This window comes from Bison bison, unplaced genomic scaffold (genome assembly GCF_000754665.1).
Source record: "Bison bison bison isolate TAMUID 2011002044 unplaced genomic scaffold, Bison_UMD1.0 scf7180017864468, whole genome shotgun sequence".
Lineage (NCBI taxonomy): Eukaryota > Metazoa > Chordata > Mammalia > Artiodactyla > Bovidae > Bison > Bison bison.
Genome location: NW_011495029.1, coordinates 781,129 through 789,246, shown reverse-complemented (window position 1 = coordinate 789,246; position 8,118 = coordinate 781,129). Strand labels below are relative to the sequence as shown.

At 44.6% G+C, this 8,118-nt stretch overlaps 1 pseudogene; it reads right to left on the bottom strand.

Annotated features, from left to right (window-relative positions):
* Positions 1–1,863: 1,863 nt before the first annotated feature.
* LOC105003407 lies at positions 1,864–2,379 on the bottom strand (annotated as a pseudogene).
* Positions 2,380–8,118: the final 5,739 nt, after the last annotated feature.

Below are 8,118 nucleotides of genomic sequence, written 5' to 3'. Positions count from 1 at the left end.
ATTTGATCCAATTTTTCTCCCCAAATTATACTTACGCAACTATAAAAGGAAATTTAAATATAAAAATGTAAAAGGAAAAGACTGGAAGAGCTAAAAAATGTCAAAAATTTTTTCTCTGGCTAGGACTATGGGTGATTTTTGGTTACTTCTTTGCTTAGCTGTAATTTCTTATTTTTCAACATGTATTGTTTATGAACAGGGCAAGAAAAGAGAAGTGAAAGCTTACTGGTCACTGAAACTGCTAGAATACTTGAAGACAGCTATACCATCAGGAAGGACATGAGGAGCCCTTGGAAGGGCACATGGACAAGGGTGATGGTTGGTGTGGATTGGAAACCGGTAGCCTCATCTGCCTAACCAAGGAGATTCTGACACTAGACCAGAAATAAAAATAAATTCTCAAATTTGTTCCAAACACAGCAAACATCCACAATTCAAGAGTAGAAGAATAAGAGCAGACCTCTGTCTAACCACATCTCGATGTCGAGAAACCCAGGAATGGTGCAGTCCTGGAGTTCCACCGGAGAAAATATGTCATCTCAAAAATTAAGGAAAAATGTTGGAAGGAACTGAAGCATTCAAATAATTGGATTTCAAAAATAAAGGCAAATACTTCTTATCTCATGGTAAGATAAGAAGTATTGAAAAGGCTGAGACAGAACTGCCTAGGTTCAAATCCTACTGTCAGCAGGACTTCAGACAAGTTACTCAGTCTCTCCACACCTCTGTTTCCTCACTTCCAAACTGGGGATGCTTTGAAGGTTCAGTGAGATGATCCATGGAATGAGCTTAGAGCCTGCCCCAGCAAAGTATGTGTTCAGTATACGCTTCTGCTTCATTATCCTGTATGGCTTTGTTTTATCTTATTTTTTGCTTCTCTTTTTTTCCCTTCCTTTCTATAGGTCACATTCTAGAATTTTCCCTAATTAATTTTGATATGTCTATGCTGTTTTGAATGCATATCTTAGTACATCAGTTTAAAAATTAAGTATAGTTGATTTACAAGGTTGTGTTAGTTTCTGGTGTACAGCAAAATGAATCAGTTGTATGTATAAATGTGTGTACACACACATGGGCTTCTCAGGTGATGCAGTGGTAAAGAATCCTCCTGCCAATGCACAAGATGCAAGAGACACCAATTTGATTCCTGGATCAAGAAGATCCCCTGGAGTAGGATATGGCAACCCCAGTCCAGTATTCTTGCCTAGGAAATCCCATGGATAGAGGAGCCTAGTGGGCTACAGTCCATGGGGTCACAAAGAGATGGACACAACTGTGCAAGCATGCATATACTTACATATTTATTCATATTCTGTTCCTTTATGGTTTTCTGTTTAGTTTTTATTTCATAACCATAAACTTAACTTTGCCATCCAGCTACACTTGGAGGGAGATTAGGAAAATGTGGAACCCAAAGAACTGCAGTGAGAGCACAAAGATTATAGGGTATTTTGAGCAGATGGGGGTGTAGAGGTGGTCTCCTGAGCTACAAAAGAACAGACTGGTGGTTAAGATAAAACACAAATCAAAGGCTTCTCTGGTGGCTCAGTGGTAAGGAATCTGCCTGCCAATGCAAGAGACACAGGTCTGATCCCTGGACCGGGAAGATCCCACATGCCATGGAGCAACTGAGCCCATGGGCCACAACTACTGAGTCTGTGCTCTAGAGCCCAGGAACCGCAACTACTGAGCCCACACGCCACAGCTACTGAAGCCTGCTCACCTAGAGCCTGTGCTCCACAACAAGAAAAGCTGCCACAGTGAGAAGCTGGCACACTACAACTAGAGAAAAGCCCTGGAGGCAATAAAGACCCAGCGCACCTAAAAATAAATAAATAAACAAACAAAAATCAAATTTATTTATTAAATCTGTCCACAGTGAGCTATGGTGACCTTCTTGCTGGTCTTGCCATTCCTGCACCCAGAGCATGTCATGGCTTCCACAATACTCATGCCCTCTTTCACCTTGCCAAGATCACATGCTTGCCTTCCAACTACTCAGTCTTGGCACTGCAGATAAAAAACTGAGAACCATTTGTGTTGGGACCAGCATTTGCCACGGACAAGATGTCAGGACTCATGCTTCAGGATGAAATTCTCATCATCAGACTTCACACCATACATGGACTTGCCACCAGTGCCTTTATGGCATGTGAAGCCACTACCCTGGCATGCAAATCCTGGAATTATTCTCCCCAGTGCTCAGAGCACAGAAGTTTTCTGCCATCTTTTGAACTTTGTCTGCAAACAGCTCCAATCTGTTAACAGCTTTACTAGATGAGCTGTCGCTTCTTGGTTTCCAGGTCCCTTATCTCAAAGGAGATGCAGCCCAAGGGCTCAGTCAATGGCGATGTGGAAGAATACAGTGTGGCTGGCCATGGCTGACAGCACCAGAGGCTCCAGGGTGGCAGCCTCTGCAAGGTCTCCATTGTGGTTTATTACAGGGTATTGAATATAGTTCCCTGGGCCATACAGTAGGACTTTATTGTTTATCTATTTTATGTATAGTAGTGTGAAGAGGAACTAAAGAGCCTCTTGACGAACGTGAAAGAGGAGAGTGAAAATGTTGGCTTAAAACTCAACATTCACAAAACTAAGATCATGGCATCTGGTCCCATCACTTCATGGGAAATAGATAGGGAAACAATGGAAACAGTGACAGACTTTATTTTGGAGGGCTCAACCCACTCCAGTATTCTTGCCTGGAAAATCCCATGGATAAAGGAGTCTGGTAGTCTCCTGTCCGTGGGGTTGCAGAGTTGGACACGACTGAGCGACTTCACTTTCCAAAATCACTGCAGATGGTGACTTCAGCCATGAAATGAAAAGATGCTTGCTCCTTAGAAGAAAAGCTATGACAAATCTAGACAGAGTATTAAAAAGCAGAAACATTACTTTGCCAACAAAGTTCTGTCTAGTCAAAGCTATGGTTTTTCCAGTAGTCATGGATGGATGTGAGAGTTGGACTATAAAAAAAGTCTGAGCACCAAAGAATTGATGCTTTCAAATTGTGGTGTTGGAGAAGATTCTTGAGAGTCCCTTGGACTGCAAGGAGATCAAACCAGTCAAGCCTAAAGGAGATCAATCTTAAATATTCATTAGTAGGACTGATACTGAAGCTGAAGCTCTAATACTTTGGCCACCTGATGCAAAGAGCCAGCTCATTAGAAAAGACCCTGATGCTTGGAACTATTAAGGGCAAGAGGAGAAGGGGACGACAGAGGATGACATGGTTGGATAGCATCACCAACTCAATGGATATGAGTTTGAACAAACTCCGGGAGATAGTGAAGGACAGGGAAGCTTGGTGTGCTGCAGTCCATGCAGTCAGAGTCGGACACAACTTAGCAACTGAACAACAACAATGAAAGTATGTATCTGGGGCTTCCCAGGTAGGAATAGTGGTAAAGGATCTGCCTGCCAATGCAGGTCTGAGCCACTTATTGGGTGCCAACAGCCTCGACAAGATATTCAGAGGAAGGGCAGTGGGCGAGGGGGCTGGGGCGGGCAGGCATCTGGCTTCCTGCTCTGGCCACCCCTTTGCAGAAGGCTGGCAGCAATGGCTCCTACCAGATGACCTCCACTGTCCTTGGGACCAGGGCTTCCCTAGTGGCTCAGGTGGTAAAGAAACTGCCATCAATGCAAGAGACCTGTGTTTGATCACTGGGTAGGGAAGAGCCCCTGGAAAAGAGAATGGCAACCCACTCTAGTATTCTTGCCTGGAGAATTCCATGGACAGGGGAGCCTAGTGGGCTACAGTCCATAAGGTCACAAAGAGTCAGACAAGACTGAGTAACATTTTCACTTTCTTTCCCTGGGACAAGGGGACAGACAGCACCACTGTTGGGCCGTCACCAGGAGTCTTTCGACTTCAGGTGGCAGAAACACTTTGTCCTTTTCGTACAACTTTGGTCTCATCTGTCCCACGTTAGTTTGTTTTTTGGGAGGTCTCTGCCCTGCTCACTCTCCCAAACACACACCCTGATCTTCAGAGATTCTGTGACTCAGACATTGGGGGTTCCAGGATTCCAACTGCTCAGGTTTCTGAGGTTATAAGACGTTAGCATCCACAAGAACTGCTTCTCAAAGGTCCCAGTTTCTGAACAGGAAGGATGCAAGCCCCAGTCCAAAATCACCAAACATCCCAATGGGTCCAAATGTTGTTTATATCAAAAGGATGAAAAAATCAAATCAGCCTTATAGGAAATCTCCTGATGAATTCTCGACAGGCATGAGAAGAAAAGGACATGGCTTATAAAAGTCCACTGAACAATAATACCCACGTCACCAGCACAGTCCCTGGATGGTTTTGTATTTACAGGACCAGATGGGGGTGGGTGGGGTAGGGTAGGAAAGTATGAGCAAAGTGTCTGCAATTCCCTCCAGACTCCAGCCAGCCTGCACTGCACCCCAGTTCCCCGTGGGACCAGGGGCCCCAGCTCAAATGCTCAGTTTCTCTTAAAGCTTAGACTTCTTTCCAGGTGGTCTTCTCTTTGTTAAGTCAGTGTTTTGGAGGTGAGTGTTATATGCCAAGGAATGTACAAGTTAGACATCCTTATTTTCATAAACTCTGTGACAAAGGAAGGTGCTACCATCACAAACCCATTTTACACATGCAGAAACTGAATCTCTAACCCAAGTTACCCAACTAAGAAGTGATGAAGACAGAACCCATGTTTTCACCCATGCAGCCCAATGCCTAGCCTGTTTTCATGCTATTCACAGCCTCCCTCCAGCTGGCAACTGCTTTTCCCTTTCCTCCCCATGCCTTCCAAAAGTTGGCCCCACACTTCCTTCCTTTCGTCCATCCCTCAGTGCCCCTAAAAATAAATCTCCAAACCAAGGCTATTGTGAGGGTTTACTGCACCAGCTTCTGGGGAAATGGACCATGAGCCAGAATTTCAAAGGAGGAAAGTCCCAAAGTTTACAGCCTGGGAAGAGGGCTCCAAGTCTCACCACAACAGTGTTTACTTGGATCCCTGCCCTGGCCTCTCTTCGCCAAAGCCAGGCTCGTCAATCCACAACCTCATCTGGCCCTATCTTTCAGGAAAACCCCTCTTCTATAACATCCATCAGCCAGAAGAGTCAAGGAAACATATTCAGGTCACGTTCACGGATCTCAGCCTTGAGCACTGCAAAGAATAGAAGTCACTCCCTCCCAGAAAAGCGGCATCCTCTGTTTATCAGAGAGATGGGAAATGTCAGCTCTCAATCCTGTCATGCCCCTTCTGGAGCCAGGAGAGAAAGACTTGATCAGTGTCACTTCATGTCCATGCATGTCCAAAGTGACCCAAGGGAGGGAGCCAATGCTCTCATAACATCATAGAATAATTAGTTCACACAAAATGAACCTGAAGTTGTGAAAACCGGAGAGCGTGAATCTCCCATGGAAACTAACTCTTAAACTTTTTATAAATTGAAGCTGATTTAAAATGTTGTGTGAGTTTCAGATGTACAGCAAAGTAATTCTGTCGTATAGGTAGGGTGGGGGAAAATGTTACTAGATCTTAAAGTAATCATCTGTCAAAGGTCAAAGGACTAGGAGGAAATATTTTCAAATGACAGGAACGAAGACATGTAGAGTGTGAGGTTACGGGTGATTTTTAGTGTCCCTGTCATGTTTTTCTGTATTTTCTAAGAGGAATATGTTGTTGTTGTTGTTTAGTCACTAAGTCGTGTCTGACTCTTTCATGACCCCATGGACCATAGCCAACCAGGCTCCTCTGTCCATGGGATTTCCCAGGTAAGAATACTGGAGTGGGTTGCCATTTGCTTCACTAGGGATTGAACTTGTGTCTCCTGCATTGGCAGATGGATTCTTTACAACTCAGATACCAGGAAAGTTCAGAGGGACTAAATATCATCTCTATAATCAGGAAAAATTACAATGAACATTAGTAAAAGCATCATAATGTTTTAAAAAGTCAGGCCAGCTTCTTGACTTAGAACTCATATCCACACGGAAGAATATGACACCTGGTATTGTATAGATCTTAAACTTTTGAAGAACTTCAAAATGTGTAAAGATGTCTAATTTGGGGAATTGGTGAGAAACGCTTTTGAGTAAGGTATCTACTGAGGCTCTGCTTTCTATGCTGTGCTGTGTTGTGCTTAGTCACTCAGTCGTGTAACTCTCTGTGACCCCATGGGCTGTAGCCCACCAGGCTCTTCTGTCCATGGGATTCTCCAGGTAAGAATACTGGAGTAGGTTGCCATAACCCTAACCCTAACCCCATGCCTGAAGGGCGGCGGCCAAGAGGAGTTACCCCATGTCTGAGGTCAGGGGCAGCGGCCGAGAGTGCCAGACTGCGACGGCGCAGAAACGGCCGAGAGGAGATACCCAGCGTCCGAGGTCAGGGGCGGTGGCCGGGAAGAGATACCCCACACCCCTAAGCCCGAGGCCAGGGGCGGTGGCCCAGAGGACCAACCCCATGTTCAAGGAGCTGCGGCTGCACGGGCGCAGGAGGGCCTAGAGGAACTATCCCACTTTGAAGGTCAGGAAGGGCAGTGGTGAGGAGATACCCCTCGTCCAAGGTAAGGAGCAATGGCTGCGCTTTGCTGGAGCAGCTGTGAAGAGATACCCCACACCCAAGGAAAGAGAAACCAAGTAAGACAGTAGGTGTTGCAAGAGGACATCAGAGGGCAAACACACTGAAACCATACTCACAGAAAACTAGTCAATCTAATCACACTAGAACCACAGCCTTGTCTAACTCAATGAAACTAAGCCATGCCCATGGGGCAACCCAAGATGGGCGGGTCATGGTGGAGAGATCTGACAGAATGTGGTCCACTGGAGAAAATTACTGGAAACCACTTCAGTATTCTTGCCTTGAGAACCCCATGAACAGTATGAAAAGGCAAAATGATAGGATACTGAAAGAGGAACTCCCTGGGTCAGTAGGTGCCCATATGCTACTGGAGATCAGTGGAGAAATAACTCCAGAAAGAATGAAGGAATGGAGCCAAAGCAAAAAGAATACCCAGCTGTGGATGTGACTGGTGATAGAAGCAAGGTCCGATGCTGTAAAGAGCAATATTGCATAGGAACCTGGAATGTCAGGTCCATGAATCAAGGCAAATTGGAAGTGGTCAAACAAGGGATGGCAAGAGTGAATGTCGACATTCTAGGAATCAGCGAACTGAAATGGACTGGAATGGGTGAATTTAACTCAGATGACCATTATATCTACTACTGTGGGCAGGAATCCCTCAGAAGAAATGGAGTGGCCATCATGGTCAACAAAAGAGTCCGAAATGCAGTACTTGGATGCAATCTCAAAAACAACAGAATGATCTCTGTTCGTTTCCAAGGCAAATCATTCAATATCACAGTAATCCAAGTCTATGCCCCAACCAGTAACGCTGAAGAAGCTGAAGTTGAATGGTTCTATGAAGACCTACTAGACCTTTTAGAACTAACACCCCCAAAAGATGTCCTTCTCTTTATAGGGGACAGGAATGCAAAAGTAGGACATCAAGAAACACCTGGAGTAACAGGCAGATTTGGCCTTGGAATACAAATGAAGCAGGGCAAAGACTAATAGAGTTTTGCCAAGAAAATGCACTGGTCACAGCAAACACCCTCTTCCAACAACACAAGAGAAGACTCTATACATGGACATCACCAGATGGTCAACACCGAAATCAGACTGATTATATTCTTTGCAGCCAAAGATGGAGAAGCTCTATACAGTCAGCAAAAACAAGACCAGGAGCTGACTGTGGCTCAGACCATGAACTCCTTATTACCAAATTCAGACTTAAATTGAAGAAAGTAGGGAAAACCACTAGACCATTCAGATTATGACTTAAATCAAATCCCTTATGATTATAGAGTGGAAGTAAGAAATAGATTTAAGGGCCTAGATCTGATAGATAGAGTGCCTGATGAACTATGGGTGGAGGTTCGTGACATTGTACAGGAGACAGGGATCAAGACCATCCCCATGGAAAAGAAATGCAAAAAAGCAAAATGGCTGTCTGGGAGGCCTTACAAATAGCTGTGAAAAGAAGAGAAGTGAAAAGCAAATGAGAAAAGGAAAGATATAAATATCTGAATGCAAAGTTCCAAAGAATAGCAAGAAGAGATAAGAAAGCCTTCCTCAGTGATCAATG